Here is a 15890-nt window from a genome sequence, read left to right as displayed (position 1 = left end):
TAGAGGATGGTGGACATTGCTGTACCCCAGAAGGGAAGGCAGAGGGAGAGAAAGTATATAGTTAGCAGTACAATTCCACAGAATGAGCAGTGACAGAGAGACCTGGGAGTTCATGCTCCTAACTCTAAGGTGCCACGATATATTGAGAGATGGTTAGAAAACTTGTGCGATCTTGGGCTGCATAAATAAGAACATTCCATTGAAACTTTATAAAGTTCTAGTCAGGCCACAACTAGAGTCCAGTTCTGGTCACCACATTTTAGGAGGGATGTGAGGATCCTTGAGAGGCTACAAAGGAGATTCACCAGACTGTTCCAAGAGTGAGGGACTTTAATGACAAGGTTAGGTTTGGGACACTGTAGTTGTTTACATAAGACAGACAAAGAAATGCTGTTCCCATTTGCTGATGGTCCTAGAATTAAAGGGTGTAGATGCAAGGTTTTGGCTATCAGACACAGGAGGGATGTGAGGGAAAATGTTTTTATACAGTCTACAGTAATGACCTGGAACTTGTTGCTAATGAGGGTGATGGAGCAGAGACAGTTAATAATTTCAAAAGAGAATCAGATCAGCAGTCTGGACGGAAATAACTTGTAAGGTTAGAGGGACAGATGAGAAATGGGAATAACTAGATCAATCTACAAAAAGTCAGCATGAACCTGATGGGATCAAATGGCCTCTTTCAGTGCCATAAATACCCAATGACTAATGGTTTGGATTCAGAATGAGGGGGTTTCTTTAAGCTTCGTGGGCCCATGAATTGTTTTAATCGAGAGCAGGCAGGATAAGAAAGGGATTTTTGCCAAAGATTCAGTGAGCTCAAAGTTTACATCTAGAGTCAGGCAGCCAGGCGGGACCATCATATCATCCCATCTTTAAGGCAGTTTTTAACGGAGATGTGGGGCTGTAAAATCGCTGGTGTGAAAATACTGACACTAAATCTTCCAAAGGAAAGTAAAAACAAATTCCACCCGGTATTCAGGGGATGTTTAGTAACAGACAAGTTGATAGTGCGCAATTTATGCCAGCACCCACTGTTAAAATTTAGCATGCTTCCTTTCAATGCTCAGTCCTTTGAGTATAGGAATTGTACAGTCATGTTGAGATTGGACAGAACATTGGTGAGGCCTCTTCTGGAATACTGTATCCAGTTCTGATTGCCCTGTTATAAGAAGGGTATTATTAAACTGCAGAGGGTTCAGAAGAAATTCACCAGGATGTTGCCGGGTATGGAAGGTCAGAGTTATGATAGGCTAGATGGGTTGGGAAGTTTTTCACTAGAGCGTAGGAGGTTAGGTGATGACCTTATGAAGTTTATAAAATGATGAGGGGTATAGATAGAGTTAATGGTAGTTGCCTTTTCCCTGGAATGGGGGATTTCAAGACAAGGGGGCACATTTTTAAAGTGAGAGATGAGACATTTAAAAAAGACATGAGGGCAATTTTTTTACACAGAGGGTGGCTCATGTGTGGAATGAACTTCCTGAGAAAGTGGTGGATGTGGGTACAGTTACGATGCTTAAAAAACACCTAGATAAGTACATGAATAGGAGAGGTTTGGAAGAATATGGGCCAGGAACAGGCATGTGGGGCTAGCTTATTTTGAGATTACGCTCGGCATGGACTGGTTGGACCGAAGGGTCTGTTCCTGTGATGTATGACACTATAATATGACTACATCATGGAATCATGCAGTCCATCTTGCCTGTCTGATGTATGCCCAGTAAATTTATTGTGTGTGTGTTTTTTTAACATTGTTCAGTCCAAGGGGAGGATTAATAACAGGAGCAGAATCTGGCCTCAGAACTATCTTCCCAGTCCCAAACAAAATGTATGACTGCTCTCTGAAGGTTGATCAAAAATGCATGATAATAAAGTATGAAGCTGGATGAACACAGCTGGCCAAGCAGCATCTCATCCAGCTTCACACTTTATTATCTTGGATTCTCCAGCATCTGCAGTTCCCATTATCAAAAATGCATGAGACAGGGGGAAATAGTAAGAAAAGAAAGGGCACCACTCAGCTTTCAGTCTTTTCTTTATTGTATTAAGAGTGATAGTAAATTGATATAACAGAGCAATGAGTGAAACAATGCCACAGTTGTAGCAGCAAAGAGGCTATGCTCGAATGGCACAAAACGCTGCTTAGATCACAACGGGAGTACCGTATGCAGTCCAGTCACCATTTTATTGGAAGGATGTGATTGCACGACGGAGAGCGCAAAAGTTACCTAGAGAGTCTAAGCTGTGAGGAAAGATTGGAAAGGCCAGGGTTGTTTCCCTTGGGAGTTGGGCAGATTGAGAGGGGTCCTGATAGGGGTGTGTACAACTATGAGGGGTTAGATAGGTCAGATAGGAAGGCACTTTTTTCTCATTAGCAGATGGGCCAGCAACTAGGAAGCATGAATTTAAGCTAAATGATGGAAAGCTGAGGGGAGAGCTAAGGAGCAAAGAGAGTTGAGGATCGATGTGGACTTCACAAGCTTCAAAATCTCCCCTTCCCCCTCTGCATCCCAAAACCAGCCCAGTTCTTCCCCTCCCCCCACTGCATCACAAAACCAGTCCAACCTGTCTCTGCCTCCCTAACCTGTTCTTCCTCTTACCCATCCCTTACTCCCACCTCAAGCCACACCTCCATTTCCTACCTACCACCTCATCCCACCTCCTTGACCTGTCCCTCTTCCCTGGACTGACCTATCCCCTCCCTACCTCCTCACCTACACTCTCCTCTCTACCTATCTTCTTTTCTCTCCATCTTTGGTCTGCCTCCCCCTCTCTCCCTATTTATTCCAGTTCTCTCTCCCCATCCCCCTCTCTGATGAAGGGTCTAGGCCCGAAACGTCAGCTTTTGTGTTCCTGAGATGCTGCTTGGCCTGCTGTGTTCATCCAGCTCCACGCTTTGTTATCGAAGAGAGTTGAGGAACTTTTTTTCACTCAAAGAGTAGTGGGGATCTGAACTCACTTCCTGAAGGGGGTAATAAAGTCAATAATTTATGTATTGCAATCGTAGCAAGAAGTACAGGCTTTTTAAAAAGTGAAGTATAAACTCCCAACACACCAACTAATTATGTTAGCAAGAAAGACGTATGGTTACATAGTGACTTACTAAATAACTGTACTATATAAGCCTTAGGATACGCCAATGTACTGAACAACCTTTGAAATGTTTTTGAAGAGCAGTGCAGTACACAGCTTAAGCCTCACAACTGAACTGCCCAGGATATGTGCAGTTTGGAGCTGATCTCCAGTGAATCTGTTCACAAGAAGTTCTAAGTCTAAAGTTTATTTGTATGTTTGGCAAAGATGGAGTTTTACCCTGTAAAATTGTTACTCATATTCACACTTGTGAGGAGATAGACAGGCAGTGGGGTCACTTGGAGAAGTGGAGTGTGTGTGGTTTAAGAGGGAATGGCGTTAAATGCACAGAATTGACAATGCACCTGGAAAGCTGACATCATTCTGTTGATTTTTGCATTTGCCTGCACAGCACATTAGACAGCATGCTAGCAACACGTTCAAGAGAGCAAGTAGAGAGTTAAATTTGTTAATAACTTATTACGAGCTCTCGTAACAGGGACTTTGGGATTCAATTATGGCTATACAAGTTTCCTGGACTTTTCTGGAGCTCAACGGTGAGCATAATGTGAGATAGCTGAAGAAATGATTGGCAAAAAAAGAAATTAAATCCTCTAGCTGTACCCTCACCTAGTTTGTGAAGAGTTTCTATTCATAATGCTTGTTCTGATAATTGCTTTTGCTTGTTTCATTGTTTTGTAAGTTACTTTCACGTGGGATGTCTGTATGTCTGTTCTTGGGGTTGCCATCATAAATAGCTGATCAGCATGTATGCTGATTGTGCTGTGTTAGTTTGGACCTTGGGTAATGGGCAAGATGACCAACATAATTGTTAGTAGCAAGAACAGCAGAAAAAGGTATCAGAAACAGTAGGAAGACCATCAGCCAGCAACATAAAATGCACACCTACTTTTTGTCCACACAAATGACCCCGATTTTCCAGCTGCCTGCCACTTCACCACACACTGTTACCTGGCTAACGTCTCTGTCTCAGGCTTGCTGCAGTGCTCTGGTGAAGCTGTGCAAGCTGGAAGAACAGCATCTCATTTTCCACTTGGGGACCCTGCAGCCTTCTGGACTCAGTATCGAATTCAATCATTTTAAGGCCTGAGCACCTCCTCCCGTGTCCTTATCACAACCCTTACACTCCAAGCCTTGTTATCATATGGGCTGCTACTATAGCCAGCCCATTGTTAGCCACTAGCATTCCCCATTAGCAAGTATTCATTCTCCCAGGCTGAGTCGTCATATTGCATTGTCTGCCCAGCTGTTTTTCTCTATCTCTGGGCTCCATCCCCACCTATCATTTACTCCTCCTGACTATCCCACTCCTTCTTTAGCATATATACCAATCTTTTCCTAGCCACAATCAGTTATGAAGGTCACTGGACCCAAAATGTTAACTCTGCTTTCTCTCCACAGGTGTTTCCTGATTTGTTGAGTTTTTTTCAACAATTTCTGTTTTTGTTTATGATTTCCAGCACCTGCAGTTCTTTGGTTTCTCATTGAGGACAAGACATGTCCTCTAACTTGCCACTCCACAGCGGAGAAGGAGTGAGCAAAGATGTGCAGGCCACAAGAGTCAATATCCATAAAATGGCCTGTGCAGACAGAAGGTCATCTTTGTGGACCTGGCAGGGTCTCACGGCTCTGTGCCAGACATTCGTAGCCTGCTAGGCAAAGGCTCACAGAGAAGTGGATCAGATGGGTGCACATTATATGGAGCTGTCAAAGTCATCATTGTCCTCAGATCTAAAGTGTAGAGCTGGAAGAACACAGCACACCAGGCAACATCAGAAGAGCAAGAAAGTTGACCCTTCTTCAGAAATGGGGAGGGGGAACAGTGCTCTGCAATAAATAGGGGAGGGCTGGGGCCAAACCATTGTCTCTCAGAGCATTAACAACCTGATCACCTCAGGTGACTTCGTACCCAACCTCATCATTCCCCAACCCTGCTCCGCCTGGTTCTATCTCCTCCCCAAAATCCACAAACCTGACTGGCCCAGCCGGCCCATTGTCTCTGCCTGCTCCTGTCTCACTGAACTCACATCGGCTTACCTTGATTCTGTCTTCCCCCCTCTGCCCACCTACGTGTGGGACACCACCCACACCCTCCACCTCCTCCAAAACGTCCAATTCCCTGGCTCCCAAAACCTCATCATCACTATGGACATCCAATCCCTGAATGCTTGTATCCTCCATGCCAATGCCTAAAAGCCCTCTATTTCTTCCTCACAGGCCCGATCAGTCCTCCTCTACCGACACACTCATCTGCTTAACCAAAGTCATCCTTACCCTTAACAGCTTTTTCTTTAACTCCTCCCACTTCCTACAGACTAAGAGGGTGGCTATGGACACCTTTATGGGTCCAAACTATGATAACAAAATGTGGAGCTGGATGAACACAGCAGACCAAGCAGCATCTCAGGAGCACAAAAGCTGACGTTTTGGGTCTAGGCCCTTCATCAGAAAAGGGGGAGGGGGAGAGGGTTCTGAAATAAATAGGTAAAGGGGGGAGGCAGATCAAAGATGGATAGAGGAGAAGATAGGTGGAGAGGAAACAGTCAAGTTAAAGGGGCAGGGATGGAGCCTGTAGAAGTGAGTGTAGGTGGGGAGGTAGGGAGGGGATAGGTCAGTCTGGGGAAGACGAACAGGTCAAGGGGGTGGGATGAGGTTTGTAGGTAGGAAATGGAGGTGCAGCTTGAGGTGGGAGGAGGGGATATGTGAGAGGAAGAACAGGTTAGGGAGGCGGGGACGAGCTGGGCTGGTTTTGGGATGCAGTAGGGGGAGGGGAGATTTTGAAGCTTGTGAAATCCCCTGCCTCTTTGTAGGATATGTGGAACAGTCCCTCTTCCGCTGTTACACTGGCATCATCCCCCACCTCTTCCTCCCCTACACTGATCACCGTATTGGTGCTGCCTTGTGCTGCCATAAGGAGCTTGAACAGTTCATCAATGTAACTAACACTTTTCACTCCAACCTCAAATTCATCTGGACCATCTCCGATACCTCCCTCCCCTTCCTGGATCTCTCCGTCTCCATCTCCGGTAACCGTCTCTGCATTGACATCTATTTCAAGCCCATGGACTCCCATAGCTACCTTGACTACATCTCCGTTCACCCACCCTCCTGAAAGAATGTGATCTCCTATTCCCAAACCCCTGTCTCCACCGCATCTGCTCCCAACATGAGGCATTCCACACCCAGACATCCTAGATGTCCTCCTACTTCAAGGACCACAACATCCCCCTTCTGGTGATCAAAACTGCCCTCAACCACATCACTTGCATTTCCTGCACTTCTGTCCTCACTCCTCCTTCGCCTAACAAAAATAAAGACAGAATCCCCCGGTCCTCACATATCACCCCACCAACCACTGCATTCAGTGTATCATTCACTGCCACTTCCGCCACCTACAATCCAACCCCAAGACCAAAGATACATTTCCCCAAGCCTATCTGCCTTCTGAAGGGATCTCTCTCTCTGTGACTCCCTGTCCACTCCACACTCCTCACTAGCCCCACCATCCTTGGCATCTTTCCCTGCAACACAGGAAGTGCTGAACCTACCCCTACACCTCTCCTCTCACCTCCATTCAAGGCCCAAAGCAAACTTTCAAAGTCCAATAGGGGTTCACCTGTACAGCTTCCAGTGTGGTCTACTGTATCTGTTGGTCCCGACGTGACCTCCTCTATATGGGTGAGATGAAGCAGAGACTCGGAGACTGCTTTGTAGAGCACCTGCGCTCTATACACCATAATTGACAATACCTTTGGCTCACCAACCATTTTAACTCCCCCTCCCATCCCCTGGGTGACAAATCCTTCCTGGGCCTCCTGCAGTGCCACAGTGATGCCACACACAAACTCGAGGAGCAGCACCTCATATTCCACCTATTCCTATTATCCCAATGGCCTAAACTAGAATTCACCAGGTTTCAAATCTCCCCACCCCCGGCCTCATCCTATGTCCAATCCTCCCTCTCATCCCCGCCTCCTTGACCTGACACAACCCATCCATCTTCTCTCCCATCTATCTGCCCCATCTATCCCATTGACCAACCTCTACCACTCTCTACCTGCACCCACATATCACTATATCACCTACATTCCCCCAACCCATCCCCTTTCCCCTATTTATTTCCCAGCTCCCTTTCCCCTCCCCATTTCTGAGGAAGGGTCCTGACCCAAAACGTCGACTTTCCTCCTCTGATGTTGCCTGGCCTGCTGTGTTCCTCCAGTTCCTCAATGTGTTGTCTCTGACTCCAGCATCTGTAGTTCTTGGCTAGCTCTAAGCTAGTAATATTTGCAGGATTTCACAGCTGGTTTCCCACAGATGCATCAACAGGTGCCCACTGTCATGTTTTCCAGGGCTGAACAATGATTACACTGTGCTAGGGATGATACCAGGATGATGCTAGGAACAAGTGATGTCTGAAGCTGTGGCTGGTTTCCCACAGATGATGGGCATCACTGATTGCATATGCCCAGCAATGAAGGTCAACCCACCACCCCCCCCACCACTCCCAGTGACTCCAGCTTGATTGTGAAATGCAAGAGGTTCTACTCCATCAACGTACAGCTAGCGTGCAATCCTGATTATGGAGGCGTACACGACATTCCCAACTACCTTCCGTGAAGCTTTTGCCTCAGTCCACTCTCCCTGATATTTTTACACACTTACAGAAAATAGCTGCTGATGGCACATGAGGAACCTGAACATAGAAAAGGCCAGGAGTGTGAGAATGCGATCAAGATGACGATCTGATATGTTATTGAGCAAGCAATCGGGATGCTGAAGATGTGCTTCGCGTATGTTGACAGACATGTTGGTGTCCCTCAGTGTGCTCCAGCCAAGCCCTCCAGCATGGTCATGAGGGCTTGCATTCCACAGGAACCTATCCAGGTTATGACTTTCACAAGAAGTTAATAGTGCAGAGTCCCGCCAGAAAAGGAATGTCCCACAGCCAATGTATGAACTACGGTATGTGTAATTGTCAGGGTAACCATATAATGGTAGCGTTTGGTTTGCATCCATTTGTTACACATACAACAACCCCCCTCCACAATAATTTCTTCCATCAATTCAAAGCAGGCCTACAATCCCCCAATCATCCCTTTCTAGCAAACCATTGCTTAGCATAACATATCATCATGTATCAATGTTGAGAAGACCACTGCAAGGCAGCAGGCGAAAATGAGACTACAAGAACACAAGAGACAGGAGCAGGATTTGAGCCATCGAGGTCGCTCTGCTGTTTAACTCAATTATGGCTTCAACTCCACTTTCCCACCCTTTCCTGATGGGCTGATTCCCTGAAAGTCCAAAGGTCCATCTATCCCAGCCTGAAATGTATTCAACAACGAAGCATCCTCAACTTTCTGTGATAGAATGTCACTAAGCTTTTCAACGAAGAGGTGTACCTTCACCTCAGTCCTAAACAATCATCCCATGCAATGTAGGTTGCTGAGTGGAATAATATAGTGCAAGACAACAAGGTGTAGAGCCGGATGAATACAGCGGGCCAAGCAGCATCTTAGGATCAGGAAAGCTGACGTTTCAGTTTCCTAAGATGCTGCTTGGCCTGCTGTGTACATCCAACTCTACACCTTGTTGTCTCAGATTCTCCAGCATCTGCAGTTCCTATTACCTCTAATACAGTTGTCTTCTGAAGGCTGAGTGAGGAGGTTTAAGTATTCATTTCCAAGATGGTGACAGAGTAGGATGTTCTGGTTGGAGCTCCTCTGCTCGCCAGGTCCTTTACTTGCTTTCCCTCTCTGTTTCCCTTTCACCCCAAGCGTGTGGAATTGCACAGGACTGGAGCCAGCAGGCCGAGACTTGCGGAGAACCGGCGGGAGCTGTGTGCCCTTGCACACTGGGGCCTGGAGGTGCATCCGTGAGCCCCAGGACACACGAGCAGCACATGGGTTGTGAGCCTGGTGCAGTGCGGGGAAGAAGCTCCACAGCAGCACACGGGAAGCAGCCCCTGGAGCAACACACAGGCAGTGAGTCCTGGACAGAGACCGGACTATGGGGGCAATCCTTACCATAGAACATGGTAATGTTAACCCCTTAATATATTCCTATATTTAACTTATTTTGAACTATGTAATTAAGCAATTACTGTTATCCCTCTGCTGTATCTGAGAATTATACCTAAGATGTCGCCATAAGAAGGCAGAAATCATAAAAGTTTTTCAGCGTACTTGGACAATAGGGCACGTGACAATATAAAGGATATTGATATTGTAAAGTGATTCAGAGGAAGCATTAAAGCTTGGTAAAATATTGATCAAAAGATGTGCAGCAGGAGTGCGGTGCCAAGATGCGGCTGAATGTACTAATTGCACACAGTTTCCTGACCCACTTCGGCCATCAAAATTTTTCAGCATTGAATCTCGAGTGTGGCAGCATACTTCTGCTACTGATCTCTTAAGCAATCATTTGCTACACTCTTGCTTTCAGTGGCAGGCTATTTTCTCCTAATAACAGGGAAGAGGACGTCCTACAGGGACTTGAACACTATTGCATTAAATTCAGGGAGGCATCAGTGAAACAAGGCATATACTCAGCACAGTAAAACTCATAACAACACTTAGTTCACTTGGTCCCTCAACCACCCCACCTGCCCCCACCCCATCCCATCTCTGCAATCCAACAACTAATATCTTTGCAGTTTCACTTAAAATAGTGCAGCTGAATGTTAGTCAAGTGTGTCATCATCAAACTTGCTCATTTTAATTGGGTCAAATCCGGGAGTTAGATCCAAATGCAGTGACCAGGCCTGCATTGTACTTTTGGGCTGCCTGCCTGCTGTTGGACACCGTCCCCTTCCTGGAACATTGTTAAGTTAAATTTTGTTTCTAAGAGTCTGAAGAGCATTTCTACGAATTCTTAATCTCTAAGAAAGGCTCGGGTTACCAAGAACAGGAAACCAAACAGAAAACTGTTGCTTTATTTTTCTATACTGCATACACAGCTAGAAGTGTGCTGGTGGCAAGCTAAATGCAAGACTTTGATACATATTGATGTGTACAAAGTTTAATTTGATTACGACTACCTTTATTTTATTATGTCAGTTGGGGAGAACTGTTTTGTGTTGAGGTGTACGGAAGTTTTCATTGAAACTAATGCTTACTGTGTGAGTAATCTTTTCTATGTGGGCAGCGAGAAGTTTCATTTTGAAGAGAGAACTTAGAGTGGGAAATGGAGTGGAAGGTTGCTCCACTTCTAAGCACAAAAACTCAAACGTTTACAAGATTAATGGAGGACATTCAAATAATCTAAGATAATAAAATGTGAGAGATAATGGGAACTGCAGATGCTGGAGAATTCCAAGATAATAAAATGTGAGGCTGGATGAACACAGCAGGCCAAGCAGCATCTCAGGAGCACAAAAGCTGACGTTTCGGGCCTAGACCCTTCATCAGAGAGGGGGATGGGGAGAGGGATCTGGAATAAATAGGGAGAGAGGGGGAGGCGGACCGAAGATGGAGAGTAAAGAAGATAGGTGGAGAGAGTGTAGGTGGGGAGGTAGGGAGGGGATAGGTCAGTCCAGGGAAGACGGACAGGTCAAGGAGGTGGGATGAGGTTAGTAGGTAGCTGGGGGTGCGGCTTGGGGTGGGAGTGTGGGATGGGTGAGAGGAAGAACCGGTTAGGGAGGCAGAGACAGGTTGGACTGGTTTTGGGATGCAGTGGGTGGGGGGGAAGAGCTGGGCTGGTTGTGTGGTGCAGTGGGGGGAGGGGATGAACTGGGCTGGTTTAGGGATGCAGTAGGGAAAGGGGAGATTTTGAAACTGGTGAAGTCCACATTGATACCATATGGCTGCAGGGTTCCCAGGCAGAATATGAGTTGCTGTTCCTGCAACCTTCGGGTGGCATCATTGTGGCAGTGCAGGAGGCCCATGATGGATATGTCATCAAGAGAATGGGAGGGGGAGTGGAAATGGTTTGCGACTGGGAGGTGCAGTTGTTTGTTGCGAACTGAGCGGAGGTGTTCTGCAAAGCGGTCCCCAAGCCTCCGCTTGGTTTCCCCAATGTAGAGGAAGCCACACCGGGTACAGTGGATGCAGTATACTACATTGGCAGATGTGCAGATGAACCTCTGGTTAATGTGGAAAGTCATCTTGGGGCCTGGGATAGGGGTGAGGGAGGAGGTGTGGGGTCAAGTGTAGCATTTCCTGCGGTTGCAGGGGAAGGTGCCGGGTGTGGTGGGGTTGGAGGGCAGTGTGGAGCGAACAAGGGAGTCACGGAGAGAGTGGTAATCTCGTCTTTTTCAACAGTCTCTACTCTACTTTTATCATTCTCCTCTTAAAAGTTACAATGGTCTCTGTCTTCCCATCTCCTTTGCATGCTTTTAACAATGCTCATTTAATCCTAGGAATCTACAGCATAGAAAGAAAAGCCCTTCAGCCCATCAGGTCTGCGCCAGTCAAAACGAACCAACTATTTTAATCCCATTTTCCAGCACGTGACCAATACCCTTGTACGCCTTGGCATGCGCATTTAAATACTTCTTAAATGTTTTGAGGGCATCTGCCTCTACCAGCCTTACCAGTTAGTGTGTTTCAGATTCCAACCACCCTCTGGGTGAAAAGATTTTCCTCGCATCAACTCTAAACCTTCTGCCTCTTACCTTAAATCTAGGATCTCTCGTCTGTGACTCCTCCATCAAGGGGAAAAGTTTCTTCCTGTCTACTCTATCTACACTGCACAAACAACTTTCTGCTGACCTCATAACAGGGATATTTAGAAATCCCTCTTAAAGTAACCTTTTCCCGTTCACCCCATAAAGAGTAACAAAAGTTTACAAACTCTTTTATGAGATACACTTCTACTGAGCTCTGCTCCAGTGAAAATAGTTTCAACATTTCAAGAGCCGAATGGATACAACGAAACAAGATGATCTGATGCAATCTGAGTCCCAGCACTCTACATAATCATTTCTTCAGGAATTTTTTTTTTTGCAATGTCTTATTCTGAAGTAGTTCCACCCATAACTACCTCATTTGTAAGCAAGAGCTTCTGTATGATAAATGAACATATATGAATCAAAAGATATTCTAAAGCTTGAATTTCATAACATAAAATATGTGCTATGAAATCCAAACAAAACACTTATGCTGCATTTACCCTTCAGTCGGAGATGAAAAACTGCTCCTTCCTTGCCATAAAGATGGTGAAGATGTTGAATCAGCTCCTATCTGAGGTTTAATTTCATAAACCTGCTACAAAAGCGTACAGAGTTTTGATACCATATACTGATTCAGCTTAGAAGGACATTACACCGTTGTGCATGTGTCATCTCTTTTCAGAGCTGCTCAATTAGTTCTATTTTCCTGGAGCACCTGTATTTTTCAAAATCAATTTCAAGTAATAATCCATATTACTTTTGAAATTAATTAAGACCCTCCTTTGAATACCCATCCATTGAATGTAAAAAAAATGCACTCATGGTTGTTTTGCTGTACAGCCTGAATTTGCTTCCTCCGGTTACTAACATTCCTGCCAGTCTAAACAGTGCTGCAGTGTTCACAATGGCCAGACAGTTGTTATTCCAGTGTAGATGAGAGTTGCACATGGGGAGAATCCCCACCGTAGCACATTCTGGAGGAGCTGCCTGGGAAATTGAATCTTCCACTGGGCAATTCCTGTACCCCTGGAATCCTCTGTAAGTCTCCATTCAAATCAGAGGGTTCTGATTAAATTAAGTAAAATAGTTTCTAATGGGTATTTAAGACTGTTAAACTGACTCCATACTTACAAAACACATATGGAACCACATCTTCCCTAGACGCCTTCCAGGTCCCAGACTGTGACTTGACATCCCCTCCCAGGATCTGACAACCAGAATCTACAAACCCTGGACAGCTGATACCTCCACCTCAATCCACATTCAAAACCCCTCTCCCCTGGATTGGACGCCCAAACCAGCCTGCCTTCACTGCTGCCACTTGACCCAATATTCCCCTTACCCAACAACCACCCATTCCCCAGTCCAATCCAACAAGCTCCCTCCCTTTGCTGAACCTAATCCAGCCTGTCACTGTTGGACACAAACAGCACCAGACACGTCATTCACCATCCTCACACCCAGCCAGACCCAACATGCCCACCATCATAACCAACCCTAAATACTGTAGAACTCACCTGTCCCCTTACCATCTGACACCCTATCCAGTAGTCCCCTACTTACTTGGCATTTTACCCATTACTCATTGGGCACCCTACCTTCCCAGCATCCTAAAACTATACTTACCTTAGAACACTTGCCCTTTGACAGCAGCACACAAAATGGTTGTCAAGGCCTTTACATTTCATACAAAAAGACTGCGGTTAGCCTTCCTCAGACAGTTCTATACTAGGGAAGAGCTGTCAGAACGGATCTACATTTCTGAGGGAGATCTGAGCAGAATCTCTTCCTGGGGAGGCAATGGCCTACTGGTACCATCGCTGGACTGTTAATTCAGAGACCCAGGTAATGTTCTGGAGACCTGGGTTCGAATCCAGCCATGGCAGCTGGTAGAATTTGAATTCAGAAATGTCTGGAATTAACAATTTAATGATGAATCCATTGCCCGTTGTCGGAAAAACCCATCTGGTTCACTAATATCTTTAGGGTAGGAAACTGCTGTTCTTACCTGGTCTGACCTACATGTGACTCTAGACTCACAGCAAAGAGGTTGCGTCATAACTATCCTCTATGCAATAAATGCTGGCCGACCCAGCAACGCCCTCAACCCGTGAACGAATAAAAGGGAAAAAAAGAGCAGAGCTACCTTCTGTCATCAGGGAAAAAAGGGGTGCAGTGACAATCTGGCTGAGATTACCACCTGGAGAATCTGGCCCAGTTTCTTTTTATCAGAGCCATTCATGACTTGAAATGCTGCTGTTCAGGAATGGTGGTGATGAAGTGGCAATGTTAACAACATATGTAGAAGTGCAGGCTAATACTGTGGGGACATAGGTTCTGATGCAATTTAATTTCAATTAAAATGATCTGGCATTGAAAGCCAGACTCAGGAATCATGACCATGATGTTGATTCTTGTGAAAAGCCATTTGGTCCTTCAATGGAGGAAATCCACCAGAATTATTTGGTCCAGCTTATATTTGACAACAGACCCACAGCAATGTGGTTGACTCTTAACTGCTCTATCAAATGGCTGAGCAAGCTATGTAGGGAAAATTGAGATAGGGAAACAGGATGCCGACTCCCCATTAATTATCTATTTTTAAAAAATCACCTCTAGCAAATGGTTATTTAAACTCCCCCTGCTCTAAGGAAAAGGAAATCCCAGCTCCTTCAATCTATCCACATAGCTGAAATCTGTCATTCCTTGTCCCCAGCCAACCTTGCTATCTCTTCGGAGTGTATCCCATTTTCTCAGGGGAGAGAATACAAGTATTTGGTGCAGAGGAAGACACAAAAATACAAAAGAAATGTGAAATTATCGATGTATCCCAGTGGTGAAAGGTCCCTATGTACAGAATCTGGCGAATTGCTCTGACCCCAAAATGCAGTAAAATCTGTCGCTCTGCTTATAAAAGGATCTTCAAACGAGCTCAAGAGTTTGAAAAAAAAGAAATTTGAATTGCCGAATATTGCGTCATGGAGAACAGCTCAACACACATCACCGTTTCCAATCTTGGCGATGATGGAAAAAACTGAAATTTTCACCCATCCTGGAGTTCCCACTGAAAGATCCTCAGGTTGTGAGAGACAACATGGAAGCTGCCATCCCTCTCCTCAAATATTCCTTTAGGTATGATTAAACTTAAAACAGTAAGACAATGAAAACGTGGTGTTTGATCTTCACGTTTCCCCCCCCCACTCCCGACATGGAACACGTTAGGATTTCTCAACTTCCCGCCTCTGTATGTTGCAAAATGTGGGTTCTTATATATTTACTGCATTTGTAGTTAATTAAATGAATTGTAAAAAAAAATAATTTTTTTGAAGAAAAAGATCCAATTTTGCAGCTGCCCACATCTTTTCTAAAATGCTGCAAGTTCCTCTTCCAAAACCGACCTCTCCATTCTCTGACACAATTACACCCCTAATCTTCGAGTTTTATGAAGAGAAATGTTAAATCAGACATGTAACAAAAGCATCATTTAAACATCATAGCCCGAAAGTGCGCGCAGAGCGTCAAATATAAGTTTGAAACTCTACTTTTACCTTGTAATTTTGAAATTCCCTTCCACACTTGCTTCAAGTCACTTTTGTTGCTGATGGATAAGACTGGTTTGTAAAATGTTTGTTGTGTGGATCTATTTCAATTAAACTCGACTGGTAGATCAGTCTTGGAGGGTTAATATTGGCGGGAGGATTTGGCTTAGTGAAGTAGTACAGTGAAGTAGAACCACGACAGCAGTTCCTCCTATAAATAGCGGGACTTTTGCTCTTTCTTCCAACGCCTCAGCAAATCTCGCGACACCATCCAAGCCCAGTGACACATTATGAACAAAATAGAAGCTCACAATTCATAGCACAGTGACACAAAAGCATCTGGATTCTAAGCCATGTCCCTGCAGCTTTTTCAGGGAAATAAATCACTCAGCAGACAAAAAGAAGGTAGTCAGCATTTCCAGGTGCCAAGGTGAGGTAGTGGACAGATGGTGGTAGATGGGTCCATCCTTGGCTCAGATTTCCAACATCTTCAGTATGTGTTTCCCTTTTGATTTTGGAGGAGATCCAGAGGGGTTGATTTGCCAGGAATAATGCTCCAGGATACTTTTCACTGAGTCATCACCAGCATTGGCAGTCCCTCGCAGGCAAGGATGACTCTCTTCCATTCTCAGGACGCAGGCGAT

The 15890-nt window shown here is 45.2% G+C and overlaps 1 protein-coding gene across 1 annotated transcript in view; it reads right to left on the bottom strand.

Moving 5' to 3' along the window:
* The window catches only part of LOC125460876 (sodium-coupled neutral amino acid symporter 1-like), a 69438-nt gene extending 53978 nt beyond the window's left edge, over positions 1 to 15460 (bottom strand). Inside the window, exon 1 of the mRNA XM_048549037.1 lies at positions 15256 to 15460. The gene's annotated coding sequence lies outside the window, so the exon portion shown is untranslated. The remainder of the gene's footprint in view (positions 1 to 15255) is intronic.
* Between the last annotated feature and the right edge of the window lie 430 nt (positions 15461 to 15890).

This window comes from Stegostoma tigrinum, chromosome 18 (assembly GCF_030684315.1).
Source record: "Stegostoma tigrinum isolate sSteTig4 chromosome 18, sSteTig4.hap1, whole genome shotgun sequence".
In the NCBI taxonomy this organism is placed as follows: Eukaryota; Metazoa; Chordata; class Chondrichthyes; order Orectolobiformes; family Stegostomatidae; genus Stegostoma; species Stegostoma tigrinum.
The sequence above is the reverse complement of the archived record's forward strand: the minus strand, read 5'-3'. Positions and strand labels throughout refer to the sequence as shown.